Here is a 15361-nt window from a genome sequence, read left to right as displayed (position 1 = left end):
ATAATAATTTTTTATTCAGAAGAGCCTTCCCTCCTCATTTTTACAGGCATCTTTTTTGTGTGCAACTCAAAATTACTTACTCAATAAAGGATATTTTAGGTTCAAACCCCCATAAAATATATTTTAACAAGTAGTATGAATAACAAAAACTCTAAGATCTGACATTTTTTTTTAAATGTCAGTGAACACATTCTTCCTTTAGCTAGCAGAAAGGAGCAACCTAAAGCACAAACAGGCAAAAATACTAAGCATGTATCTCAACTGCATAATGTTTGTGATTTGAATGTCATAAATAATATGACATTGCTTTCACTGCTTTCTAATCCCTGTTGTGGGGGATGTCCCTTCTATGCTGATAGCTACTTACCAGTTCACAAACTTGCTTGTGCAATGCATTAGGGGAAGATCCCATGACTTCTTGGACATACAGAAACAGATTGGTGGTGTGTGGTTTTTTTGTTTTTTTTTTTTTTTTTTTTTTGGTTTTTTTTTTTTTTTTTTGGTTTTGGTTTTGGTTTTGGTTTGGTTTGGTTTGGTTTGGTGTGTGTGTTTTTTTTTTTTGGGGGGGGGGTGTTTGTTTTTTTTTGGTTTTTTTGTTTTTTTTTTTTTAATTCTTTTCAGAATCATGGTGCTAGTCTTCCAGTTTTCATTCTGCCAGCACCAAGATTTAAAGAAACAAAGAAAGAACTTTGTTATGACAGACCCAAACCTCAACAGCATAATTGGTAGGCCCAAGGACAGACACAGCTGTTTTTGAGTTAGTACATTTTATGAGGTTTCTCTTTCTACTTACATAACTAACAAGAAAACAAGGTCCTTGCACAACCTGTTGGCCAAAATCCAATTCATATGAGAAGACCTTCCACTAAGCATAGCGTCTACTGATGAAAACCTTGTTGTTTGTGTAATTTTATGCAATCATAGACTCAGTTTTCTTAGTATATGACTGCAGTCTTGCCATGTATTTCAGAATCATGTTGTGCAGAACGTAAATAGGGGCAAGTCTATATCATTCTTGGCTCACATAGTGAATTTGTGCTTATATATTGTAGATTATGCTGCTGCTGTGCTCTAGTCATTTAACACAGTGATTCTATTTTCCAAATAAAATAGATAATACCTAATACAAAGATAACCTTTGAATAAAGGTGTATGTAAACTCTTTTAAAAAGTTGTTGGGCGTTAAGTTTTCCTGTGGAATTTTCCCCCCCCATAAGTTGCTAGGAGACTAAATACTGATCGTTAAAGGGTGCTTAACCCGTACAAAAGAAGTGGATCACTTAGTTTGGCGAGAGGGAAAGGCTCCCGGGAGCTGAGGGTGGTGGTGGCGGCTCTGCTCTCAGTTTTTCCGGGGAGGATGGTCAGGCGACTGGTAGCTGCGTGGAGTCCACGGTTAATGGAGGGGTCCGGTCCTGAGAATTCTATCATCTGTTGGAGCGCCCAGGATTTTTTTCGCCTGCCTTGCTGGATTTTGGGTCAGCTCAGGTCCAGCCGCCGTGGCTTCTCCAGCACTGCTCACTTCACCTGCCAGGACATCCCCCTGCCTGCTGGGGACACCCCACCCTTTCCAGCCATCAGCCCGGAGTTTCCACCGTTTCGGTTTGGTGCTCTCGGGGTGCCGAGAGATCAGACTGCCCGGGACTTGTGAGACAAAGCCCCTCGGGGTTCTTAGTTTTGTTTTATTATTATTATAATTGCTGTTGTCGTTTGTCTTTCTTGTTACATTTACTAGTAAAGGACTGTTATTCCTTTCCCCATAGCTCTGACTGAAAAGTATTTTTAATCTTTGAAATTATAGTAACACGGAGGGAAGGGATTGGAATTCCCCATTCCTAGAGAGGCCTGCCTCTCCCTCGCAGATACCTATCTTTTCAAACCAAGACAAAGGTTTACTTGCAACAAGGACTATTTTGGAGAACTGAGGTAAAAGTTAGAGGTTGGCATGCATTACAGGACTGTGTAAAGTCATGCATCAGTCATTTTCTTGATATTTTCTTACTAAAGAAGGAAAACTGGAATTTTATTCTAAACTTAGCTATATGACCCTAATTAATTCACTTCTTCTCTTAAATATTTTACCTCATCATAACATAATGCTATGATATTTCTGGGATAATGCCCTTTTTTTTGTGTAATCCCAGAGGTATTTCAGAAATATCTTCTATTGTATTTTCACATACCAGGCTGCCACTTGTGTTTTTCTCACATCTAGAAGCATACTATTTTATTCACTCATGTTCATTTACCCAGTTTTCCTGCTTAATCCTGCCAACCAGCCTTCACAATGTATTTGCTGTCTTGTTATCATGTTCTGACACTATCTGCTTCAAATTCTTACATGCATTCCCAAATTTCCATACTGTTTCAGACTGTTATCACGCTTCCATGGCACATGGCACTTGAAGATATTTAACAAGTGTCTATTTTCATTTAAATATGTTTAAAATTCTGTATGTGTTGCAAACTATATGTTTGAATGCTGAACAAGACTTCTGAAGACGATTTATGAAATTCAATTACAATTTGATGTGATGGAAAGTAGGATAGGATCCACATAATCTAAACCTTACTTAACCTGGAAGTTTGGAAACGCCATCAAACAATCTGCTGGCTGTCCAGAATAGCAGCCTGCCTCTGCAGGTGCCTAATTTTGCTAGCTAAAGAGTTCTAAGCCTGACAGAATATTTAAATTTTCCACATATTTTCAGAGTGGACAAGACTATTTTCATTCTTATGGCAACCTCTTTCCATGGGTCTTACTATTCATACAGAGAAAAATCTGACTTTTCCCAAGTACCCAAAGAATTCCTTCCCAATTATGCATGGTCAGAACTGCAATTATGACATATATTGTTTGTCTCTATTAACTATACCTAGAAATTTCTGTGGGTATTTTCCACAACTGACTTGTCCCAACTCCCAGCCTTAATATTTAACCTTTGAAAATGCATAAAGCTGTAGCTTTAAAATACCAGATTTTAATTCCCAAGTAAAATTTATTTCACCCAAACGAATATTACTTTTAATATAGATGCCTCAGCATAAATTTTTCATCCTGTCCTCTACTGGAAACTATCTACTTTTTTCTAAAACAGAACAGTAAAAGAGATAGAGGTTAAATACTGGTTTGGTGTTCTAATGCTAGCCAGTTAAATAGTCCACTCTTGTTCCTTTTTTCTCATGTTCCTCCTTGCTCATTGCTGGCTTATATTGAGCTTTATGTCAACAGTCACTCCCAAGTCTTTCTCCTGCAGGGCTCTCTCATCCTGCATCCAGCCTCTAGCTATGTCTGGGAATGCCATTGTCCAGGTGTAGGACCCTTCATGAGTTTCATTCCTTCATTAGTTTGCATAGTCCCACTGAACACCACCCTCCAACCTCCAGTATCTCAGACTTCAAGTTTTTGACCCTCCTGGTTAGAAATCCTCAGTTTGCCTGCGGTTTCTTGATAGCCCATCAGTAATCAAGCTTGATTGATGACGTTTTGATTTTGTCCTGGTCTTATGTTAGTCTGTTGGGTCTATGTGTCTATATTTCTTAGGCCCTTTATTATCTGCATTTGCATGGAAGAAGTCCTCAATCAGATAATCTTAGCAAAGGAAATACAGGTTTTCCACTCACAGAATAGCCTGGGTTGGACAGGACCCAGAAGGATCATCTGGTCCATCTCTAAAGTGAATGGACCATAAGGGGATTTGACCCTTGACCACCACGCTGTAACCGAATGAGTAATCTCAGGGTCAGGTCCTACTGGGGGAGCTCAAATAGGGTGACTGTAGTGCAAAATCTGTAATAAAAGATAGAAGTACTGAGCTACTTGATCTGGTATTATCTGATTACATGTATACTCCTCAGCTAGTAATGCACTAACAATACAAGGAAACATACTGTAATTATCCAAAGTAATGTAGAAATTTGTTTTTTATTTAAATATAGCTCAGAGTAAGTCAGTGAACTGAGGTATTTTTGTAGCAATTCAGAAGCAGGTAGTTCTACCACAAGGCTTCTGTAAGCCACAAAGGCACAATGTTCAACACATGGGGTTTGTAACACCCTCCTTTTTCCCCTAAGGCAAAATCTGTCAAAGTTGTTGATCTAAGATATGGGTCAGTTAACAAGCTTGTATCTGAAGACCGCAGAGCAAACTGGGTCCAGAAAGAATCGATACTTCTTCTAGATAACAGGAGTCAAGGCCAAGTCATACATTAAACCAAACAATTTAAGTATAAATATCAATGTACTGCCTGACAGGATGCCAATAAATGTGCTTTAAAAGCAAAGGTATATAGCTTGGTCATATAATTAGGAATAAAGTACCAATAAACTAAAGGCACTTCCTAAAAGCACTGAATATATCTTAAAGCAGCAATTGACAAAAGCATTTGGGAGAAAGTGAAGCACAGGCAGAACCTGCTTAACTTCAGCTGAAGATCAAACTTTGTAGGCGGCTTTCAGAATCCCGCAGGTTTGGTTGCAAAGCCTTATTATCTCCAAGTCAAGTATAGATCAATACTAGCAACATTTGCAAGATTGAAACAGGTCACACTTAGGAAAGAAGATGGTATCATTTTAATGAGGAAATAAAAGATCACAACCAGGATGCTTACAAAGGAGACAGAGAAAAGTCATTCTCTGATTTTACTTCTCTCAGCAGATCTAATGGTTACCTCCTAAGGAATGCTGTGAATTGTAAGACAGAGGTTTGGTTTCCCCTGGAACTAAAAGATTATGGAGGTTTTTAAGCATTCAAGTTTTCCCTGAGATTTAAAAATGAGAGATTCAGTGAATTCTAACAGTATTTTGCCCCAGTATATCTATATTAAATGAAAATATACAGCCATCAGGGCAGAAGTAGAACAAAAACCTCTTACAACTGATTGTCCACAGGATGGCATGACTTTGTAGGTCTGATTGTCATGCACCTTTTCTTACTGAGGAATGAAGGGAAAGAGTAAGTCCTAGTACAGAGCAAATCAAGGCAGAACAGCCTGCTGCTGATCTCAGCAGAAGAAGGCAGATGAGTCATTTGAGACAAATATATCCTCCAGTGCTCGTTCACAAATCCTGCAGTGGTGGAATTGCTTCTAAGATGTAAAGAAAATTTTATGAATGAATGAGGAAAAAAATATTTTTCAAGCAAAAGGGTTTTTTTTAACAAATTTCAAGGTTTTAATGAAAAAAAAAAAAAAAAAAAAAAAAAAAAAAAAAAGCAGGTTTCATTCCCTTAGCATGTCCTAATATTTAATTGCTTTAACAGTGCAAACACATTTGTTTCTGGTTTACCTTATCTGTGGGGTATTCATCACTAGTATTGGTGATGACAGGGATCAAATCAATAAGGTAATGCTAACAGATTTAGTTCCAAAGGGATTTATCCAATTAGGTCTCAAATACACTGGGGTGATTACATGAGAGATTTCGATAAAAACATTTTTCAATAAATTTTACTGAACTGTCAGGTCGCAGGTAAGCTTATTCATCAGAAAGCAGAAGGTTAAGCAGAGGCAGAAGCATTATAGAGACCTTTTGGACAGATTCTATATTCTATAATTTTTTTTTTTTTTTTTTTTTTGCCTCCAAGACAAATGAAATTCAAAAGTGAATGTACAAGTGCTAAGTGAAAATTATAGACCCACATCAAATATCTGAGGTTAAATAATACCTGAATTCCAAGAACTTCTATCACTTCCCCACCTTTTCCCTTCTGCAAAGGATAGAGAAAGATTCATTACAGTCTATTTGGGTTAGTATCATGGGTTGGCACTGTTTTGTTTTCTGCTTATAGAAAAATGTGAAATGTTTTTCCCTGCCAGGACCGTGGAGTGGTTTTGGGGGTGGGAGGACAGAGACCTATCAGAAAGCTAGCCAAGATATTGGCAGCTAGTTTGACCAATAAGGATGTCAATGTGACTTTGGAAAGCGCATTTAAAACTCCAATCTGCAGCAGATCACTCTCTCGCTTTAGAATCAGCCATGAGGTAACATTGGAGGCCGCAGGCTGGCCCGGGTCAGGCCCTGCTGCCCCTCTGGGCGGCCGGGCCGGGCTCAGCCGGGCCTCTGAGGGCCGCTGCCCGCACAGGGAGGGCCTGGCCCGGCTGAGCCCCTTGCCCCTGCTTGCTGGAAGGGAAAAGAGGTGGCTGCAGTTCGGCAGTGCAAGCCCAAGCCACGTGCTTGCACCGCGGCAGAAGGGGCCAAGACATGGCCCAGCTTAATCGCTGCTGGCAGCAGAGAAAGAAAGCCTGCAGCTCCATAACAACTCTGAGCTGGACTGCCCTATATGAGACCGAGGGGTGGAAAAAAGGACCTTTACCAGCTTCCTTTTTCAGCACAGCCTTGCATTTTTTTTCTGCAGCCCTTCGTGTGCATGTAGCCTTTGCAAGCCCGGGCGGATTTAACCCTTTCTTAGCAACACGGAACTTTTAAAGCACAATTCTTCCTTGAGAGAAAGAAGAAAGAAAAAAAAAACAGAGGGAAAGAAAAAAAAACAGACACCACATGAAGTCAGTTAGATGAAAAGTGAAAGAACTAATAATATTGGAATAGGATTGAAGAAGTGGACTTTTTAAACCAGAATTTTCTAAGGTTAATTATGAAGAAATGAACTGTTCTTTGCAGCATCTTAGTATTATTTGGGTAGAATGCTGTTCTAATCAAAATTAAGGACTGATGTAATAGAGATTTATTTGGGAACTTTAAAACCCTCACTCCTGCGTTAAAATAAGGTCTCAGCCTTTGAGACAAAGATGATTTTAGATCAGAAGAAGCATTCATAAATAGTACCTTAGATACACTGAGAGGCCTTGTTAATAGAACATCACAGTCTGCAAAAACTCCGGGTGGTAGAAGATGTGTACTATTTAAGAGCCACTGGACTATTTTGTCTTGTAGCAAGTGTCCCTATGAAAACTTTAGAGAGACTCTTCTCCTAAAGTAATGCGTGATTATGTCTAAATAGTGAAACTGACTGAAAATCACAAGTTGCATCTTTCTATGTTGTTTAATAAGAAAGTTAATAGCTTGTAAGAGGGAAGAAGAGTGTTTTAAAATGCCATTCTGTTTTAGTTTGTTTTCTTTTTCTCAACTTTTTTATTCTTTTAGTGTGTGTTAATAAAGCTATTTTTGTTCATTTTTAAGCTTAACCCTGTTTTGCTTTTTCTCCTAATCTCTCCCTCCCACAGAAAAAGAATAAATACTAAAACCTCTACATTAATTAGTGTTTCCACCCAGTTTCATTAAATTAAGACCATTACAGTTAGAACTGAAGATGCTGCAAGCACATTATTTTCTTAAAATTCTACCTGTCACAGGCAGAGTTGCTCATTGGTTGTAAATCAAATAATTTCTGGCCCATCTGAGCTCAGGAGCACAGTCAGATGGACACTTGGCTATGTCTGCACAGAACCACAGTCTCCAGGGGAGTCAAAAACCTGTGACACAACATCCTTTCCATAATGCCTCTATTGCCCCTTGTCCTGGTTTGGGACAAATTTGGGAGAAAACCCCTGTATAGGATCCCTCTAAGGAAGCAAACCCACGTGGCCCCTCCCTCCAACCGGTCCGGAAAAAAAACCACAAGAAACCCTTTGGAGAAAAGTGGAAAAAACTATTTTACTAAACAAATGAAGTGCATACAAGTATAAAGAATGAATAGTATGAAACAATAAAACCTCTCCTTCTGAAGTGAGATGGCAAACTGAGAAAGTCCTTGCCGTGGGTGTAGCTCGGCTCTCTCTCTCAGTCTCTCCTCAGTCCCAGTCCCTCCGGCGCTGCTGGAAAATGCCGAGGTCCAGGCCCTTGTTGGGCAGGTGCAGCCCCCAGTGCTCCCCTGGATTTTCAGTCCAGAGCAGGTTTAAACAGTTCCAAGAAAAAGGAAAAAAACAGTCCAGGGAAATTCTCTGCCCTAGCTAGCTGAAACTAACTAAAAGCAAAGGAAAAAAAAAAATCTCTGTCCTGCAGTCTCTCCAAGCCTCCGCCGAACACCCCGTCTGCAGAAGAATGTGGAGGAGTCAGGCAGTTTTCTCAAAACAAACTCCACGCTTCTCCTTGCTCTTAGAACCAGTCTTAAAGGCACAGGACTCAATATACAGCACAAACAGAACAGACGACTGGGGATACAGGCATCATAAAGTTACCCTAGGACACCCCTACATTCTGGAACTGACTTCTTTTCCAGTCTTCAAATTAGGTTCAGAGGAAGAATTACTATTGCTGCTTATAATAATTGTCTTTTTAGGATAGTCCAATAATTAAAAGCATGGTATAGCTCTGTAATATTTTAGTACTTTCCCTAACAGTGCAAAAATTACTGTGCATATTTAGACTTGTCTCTTTGAATCTAAGCTACAAATAAAGACATTAAACTTTCTTCAGAAAAGATTTGACAATTGTTAATTGTGGTGTAGCAGAAAAGACCTCAAGCTATAGCCAAAACAGCTTATCTCCTTCTGCTTGAAATTAATTTAGCAGTTATAACACATTCCAAGTTTCATCATTAAAGATTTCTCTGACAAAAATTATTTATTTGCTTTTGAAGACTAATTTAATTTAAGCTAAAAAAAAAAAAAAGGAAAATGCATTGAAAAAAATCTGATTAATTGTAAGCATATAGTAGATGGAAGAAATTTCTTGCAGAAAGATAATGACAAATATCTCTCCATATTTTTATATAGTAGTGGACAGAAAAACATGTAACATAGATAGGAGCAGAAATTCTCAAAACTGCCCAGAAAACAACAGAACTTTCCCATTTTTCAGTTTTACATAGAAAGATAACATGTCAAAAATGAACAGAATATTCTGTTTAATTATCAAGAATATATGTCCTTGTTCTGTTTGTTAAACTTGTGAAGGAAGTTTCTTTTGTCTGGAAATTTAGAATTCCTTGGATTTAAAAAAAAACAAAACAAAACAAACCCACAACCAAATTGCATGTTTATGATCCATCTCAAGTATATTCCAAGGAAGGAAACTGGCACAAGATAAGTTTTTAAATTTTTTTTCTCTATTGGTATAGAAAAACCATAATGAACAGTATGTTTAATAAGACAAAAAATATTTGAGGCAATCACAGGAAAGATTATAGTATACAGTGTGTGGTCTTTCTCAGCTTTGTTGTGCAAAACAACACATGGATTTCTACAAAGGCTTAGGGATGGTTACCATCACACTTTGTTAAGAACTTGAAAGAATGGACCCCTCGTAAGGTTCCTTCCCCTCTAGGAACTGATAAAGCTAGCAAAGCTTCAGATCCTGGGGACTGCAGCTCCATCTTTTTATGTTTGGTCTTTTATTTTTCTGTCTTTAAAAAAGTCCCAAACCAAACAGAACTGCAAAACCCTATGCAACACATATGGTAAGATAGATGTTAACTTCAGGCTAAGCTTTTAAACTTCAAGTAGTGCCAGAGATAACATTATTCTTACATATAATGTTAGGAAGAAAAATGATCTTATGTTTAAGAAACATTTTTATGCCTGTGGGACCAAGCTCAATTTCAGATTTCGTTTAAAGCCTAGAGTAACTTATGGATTTGATTCATGTCACTTAATTTTAGCTTGTCTAAAAGTTAGACATCCCTTGCAAACTTCAGAGAGTATCTTGGCTCTGGCCCCAGCTCAAAAGATGGATAGCTAAATGTGGAGAATGATTCATACCTTTTTAACATTGTCACTTTTCACTGACTTGATGAATGTGAAAGTCAGGTCTAAAACTAAAAATGAATTTTAAATAGGTATAGTTCAGCTTGGTTTTGGTTAGAATCTCCCTCTCTCATTGATTTTGCAAAATCAGGTATTGAAACATTGCCTATCCCTTGGAGAAACAGTAGTGGGACCAAGAATACCTGAAGAATTTAAAAGATGATCAGATACTTGTTTCTAAAATAAATGTTTGATTTTACTTGTATCATATTCAAATCCAGTAATTTCTCAGATAATGTATTAGCTCAGTTGATTAGGGCATGGTGCTAACAGTGCCAAGGTTGTGTGTTTGATCTCCATATGAGCCATTCACATGAGATGGACTTGGTCCTTGTGGGTCCTTTGCAACTCAAAATATTCTGTGATTCTGTATGGACGTTTCTAAATACTGTGATTTACTTAAGTGTAAAGTACTACAAGAGTTCAAAAATAATCCTATTCTGCAAGCCCGTTAGTTCTTTTAGTCCTTGAACTATCTTGGTTTTTCATGTTGCATGCTACAGATCCATTATGCCATTGATCCTGAATTTCACCTTCATCTGGGGAGTAGCTTTTTTTTAATCTGATTCTCTTTCTATTCAGCAGGATACCTAATGACCCAGGCACATTTAAAAGAATCCATGGAAAATAGAAGGGCACACACTGCACTATGGCTAAGAAAATCCAGAGGTTCTAAAAGTCTCAAAGAGTTGCAGCATCCTGAGACTAAAATTTCATAAAATAGTGGTGTGGTAGTTATAGTGGCTTTGCTCCTACAATTTGAAATTTTCTGATCATATTCCATTTTGTGTGAGGAAAAGACTAGTGAGTTCTAAAGATACAGAACTGCTTCTAGGGGCCTGGGAGTGTTTTTGTGGACTTTGTTTGAAAAGTAACTTTAGGTCCCACCATGGATAACTAAAGGATAACTTAAGGATAACTAAACTTCCAATTTGAAGCTTTTCATTCTTTGATAGTTAAAAAGCTTTAGATAAAACAAAACAAACAAACAAACAAACAAACAAAACCCTCTAGAGAGGAAAACAATATTGATAATATTTCCTCAGGGAATGAACTCAGGTTTTTCTTATTCTTACATTGAATTACTTTTGAAATATATAAGTTTCTAATATTATTTGTTTCCTCAAAATCATGCATTTCTCTTCAGTGCTTGAATATTGTTACACTATGTCAGAAAGTCAAAGAAAATGTGATGCATTTTCCTTTCTATTTTCCCTTTGTTTAAATTTTAGATTACCAAAAGTAAGTGTTGTTGACATTTTTGCTGACAATTTCTGCATGGTTAAGAAGCTTAATGGGTGATATATTGAAGAGAGTTTTATCATCAGGCATAAGAGAGAGAGGCAGAGAGAGACCGAGTGCAGGAGTGTGAACATCCATGCTGTACAAATGGTATTAATTTCTTGCCTCTATCACCTGCAATATGCCTTATTGGTAGTGCTGCAGCTGTGATGAGAAAAATGGATGTTCTCGAATTGTGTTCCTTTTAGCTTCTATGTTTTGTAAGGTCACAATATGTCGGGAGTGAAAGACAGCACAGAATATTACTTATTCTGGAGCAGCTTTAAATTTCTGGAAATTCAGTGACTTTGTAGCCTGTTTCTAGCACAAAAGCTGCAAAAGATCTTTATTCTTTTGACATCTTCCTACTGAGCAGAACACGCCTTTGAATTGTTATTCTATCTATCTTGATTCTGAAAATTGTGAAGATTTGCAGCTTTTTCAGTTAACTTCATATGGCAGAATTACTAATCAGCATCTCAACATGCCCCATCAATGTGTCCCCTTTACTCAGGACACTTCACATATAAACTTTCAATGAACAATCATGTGAAAGCCCAAAGTCATCTACATTGCACACTTCCCATTAGCTAAGGGCCAGCCTCTCAGAAGACAAAAATTATTGATATCATTATACTTTGACTAAGCTTATATACTTAGATTCAGGGTTTTTTAATTAGTTGTGAATATTGGACTTGTAACTTTTCAGGAAAATGTCAGTGTCACAGAGATGGTGCTGCAGTTAGTGTAGCTCATAAAGCTATAATCATTTCAATATGCACTTTGCAACAGCTAAGGATTTGGTCCTTGGGTTTTTAGCATAAAATAATATCAAAAAGAATAAATTAAAAAATACTACTGTGAGATTAAATGTGTTTGAAGACATCTACTTTCAGCACTGCTAAGGCACCCCTGGAACACCATCCAGAGTAACAGCTCTTTGCAGTGAAAAGATAATGATAAAACAGACAAGTGGGAAGAGAATGAACAAACAGAGTTAGAGATGAAAGCTGTTGAAAGATCAGAGTTATCTAAAAAGTTAATATATAAAAAAGAAATATTAAGAACCTAGAATTTTATCCTTTGTGGAAAACAGTTTAAAAGTGATGGAGGTATAATTAAAAACAAGCAAACCTGTGGGAAAGAGGTGTATGGCTGAAATACAGAAAAGTATAACTAATTTGGAGAGGTGGAGGCTTCCAAAAGCAAAGCAATGAGACAACAAGAATGGTTTCGTTGGGGTTGCATGAGTAGAAAATTCATTAAAAATTCAGGCAAGTATTTTGAAACTGAAATATCTTGATTTATAACTTTAGATTTTATTAGATGAGCAAGTGAAGAATATAAAGTAACTTTTCATATTCTTTCAAAATCTCATTTTCTTGAAGTATGGAGTACTATTAAAATCTAGAGTTTTACTGGTCATATCTTGGACTTCAAAAGTGCAAATAAAACCTACCTAATGAAATACATCTTGATTTTACTTCTAGCAAAACCTTCTTTGCATTTAAACTGCATCCTGTAGGAAAACTCCCATTTTTCTTTTCCATACTAGATGAAACTGGAAATTACAGTTGATTAAACTGGGAACATTTCTTGGAAAACTTCGAGTTTATTGATAGATTCTTTCATCTTGACATCAGGCTTCTGAAGTCAAAGATGATCGAGAACACTTGTTCTGATCAAAACCAAAATCTGCTTGAAAATGACCATTTAATGCTTTACCAACAAAAAGAAAATGTGAGACAGCAAAATAAGTGTTTCCTCAGCTCCAAAGTTAGCAGACATTCTAAGATAGACTTTATTCCCCTTCCCATGAAAAAATTTAAAAGGTCCAGAAGTCTTTTATTCCAGTGTAGAATGCTGAAACCTCATTTTCTAAAATAGACTGCACCTGTTTTGCCTGAACCCTGTTACAAAAATAGACTCAATAAGATGATAAAGAGAAAAAGAATAACAGCTAAGACACCATGACCAGAGACAGTTATGGAGAGAAAAACAGACAAAAGAATTGGATGAGTCTTGACTTTGAGCTGGATGCCATAATATCCTTGTTTAGGCATAGCTTTTTAAGCTAATTTAACATTTGTGAACAGCTGCACATGAATAGCACAGGACAACAAAATTCATTCCTTGGACCCAATCCAAAGCCAATTAAAATAAAATGGAAAACTTCCATGTGTTCTGATGAGCTCTTTTATCCTCAAACTAGACAAGTTTGGCCCCAAATGGTATAGGAATATCAAGCCTCAATTCCTGAGACTCAATTCAAAGATTTCAGTTTCTGAGGAGATAACCTATATTCACTGAGAAGCTCCTGTTTGTTCTTTCATGTATGTGTGTGGCTTTCTTCATCTTTGGTTGTATAACTTATTGTTAATGGCATTAGTAGTACTTATGAAGTGACTGTGCTCAAGCTCACCAATGATTTGCTATAGGACTTGCTGAGTAGATTGAACAAAGGAAACCCAGATTCTTCCATATCTGAAACAGTCTCTGGATGGGTCATTCACCCGTACATAGAGTAGAGAATGTCAGCACATGCTGCTGTGTGTTCACAATGAAAACAGGACTACAGTGCATGAACTTGCTATTCCTTAGAATCTTTTGTTCTATATGTTTTTGGATTCCTATTATTCCATGGGAGGAAAGAGGTTTCTCTTGTCTCTGTTTACTATGTGTATGGACACAAGGCAGACTCCCTGCATCACTCAACATAGTGCTACTATCACAAGTAGCAGTATCACACAGGCTTGACTAATACCCCACAGAACTGCCTCTCAGGCGCACAAACCCCTGCTGCCTCAGCAGCCTCAAATTCTCAATCAGCACCCAATTTTCTAAAGTAGGTTTATGCTTATAAATGGAAAACTGGGGGACTGTTTCCTAATATATAATACTAAGATTTCCGGTGCAAAAGCACGCAGGATTTGAGTTTCTGAACAGGTTTAAATTTTTCTTCTGCATTTATTTAATATTCTGTGTTTAGCTTAATAATGCAAAGAATTTTTTATTCGGGAATTCAGTACAGTAATGTGGGTGGCTCTGATCTGTCTACATGCTGAACATCTGCTGTTTATGGTCTGATTTTACATTGTGCTTCACCTGAGTTACTGTGAAAAATGACTTTTTAAAGTAAGGTGATGAAGAAGGGTTAATATTTTATATTTAAGCACATTATTTGTGCAAATTTTTCTGGCTTAAAGAAACCCTAAACATAGCGGCTATGATAATATGGGCTTTTATTAAGTATACCTAGACATACCCAGACATTGGAACTAATTAATAAATCCTGGGGGATTCTACTACTGTGCTGGCTTGAAGGCAAAACCAGCAAGAGACTCCAAGTCAGAAAAAAACAATTTAATAGGAGAGGAAGAAAAAAAAAGTAAAATAAAATAAAACACATGCAATGGTACAAAAGATCACTGACAGAGTCAGAATGCAACCTGACACCGTGGTGGTAGCAGTCCAAATGAAGTGGTCTTGTTGAAGTAGTGCTCCTGCAGAAAGGTCTGGTAGCTCTTGTCCTCTGGGAATCCAGTGGGTAAGGCTGCCTGTGCTGTCCCAAATCCCAGATTATATCCAGGTGGGAATGCTTGGCTCCTCCCCCTGGGCGGAGCATCTCACAATGGACTGATATCATTTTATCAGTTTTGTAATGGGTCCTTGATTGTCCATTAAACAGAAATAGCTCCTGGAGGGAGTTATCTATGAGTCACGCAGGAAGGCATTGATGGGCCATTAACGGAAGATAGTCTGGAGGGAGGGGGCACGGGAAACAGTGGTACACAACTTAGTTTCAACATTTCATGTAGATGGTGATAGAATACATCCTTTGGGCACATTTTACATTGTAACCTAGGACAACTACCAACTTCAAGGACAGCTTTTGGGTTTCTTGGGGGTTTGATTTATATTGTTTCCATGCAAATGTAGACTGTTTTATAGGAAAGAAAACTCTGAAATGAATGCTGGAATTTGATGCCTGACCCTGTCTGTTCTGTGTAAATTAAAGAGCAACATTAAAGATCCATTTTTTTTTAAAATGCCAATGTACATTGTGAAAATGCTAATATGATGAAGCAGAAAGTGTCAGAGGTAGGAAGGGTAGAAGACAGAGGATTGTAAATGCTTACTTCAAACACAGATGGGAGTTCAAATGTGTGGTGTTCTAATATGTCCTGTTCAAGCACATTATTTTTCTCTTTACAAAAGAACAAGAAGACAGAGGTTTAACGTCCCCTATTCTTTTACAAACACAAAGTGACACTAAGAAAAAATATGTCCATCTACTGGCAGAAAAAAGTCTCATTGTATTGACTTCTATATTGGCTTTTTTAAGGCAAGTCAGGCTGTTCAACCGTGAAATGTCCTCTGGG

This window comes from Hirundo rustica, chromosome 4, assembly GCF_015227805.2.
Source record: "Hirundo rustica isolate bHirRus1 chromosome 4, bHirRus1.pri.v3, whole genome shotgun sequence".
Lineage (NCBI taxonomy): Eukaryota > Metazoa > Chordata > Aves > Passeriformes > Hirundinidae > Hirundo > Hirundo rustica.
This window is presented reverse-complemented; position numbering follows the sequence as displayed.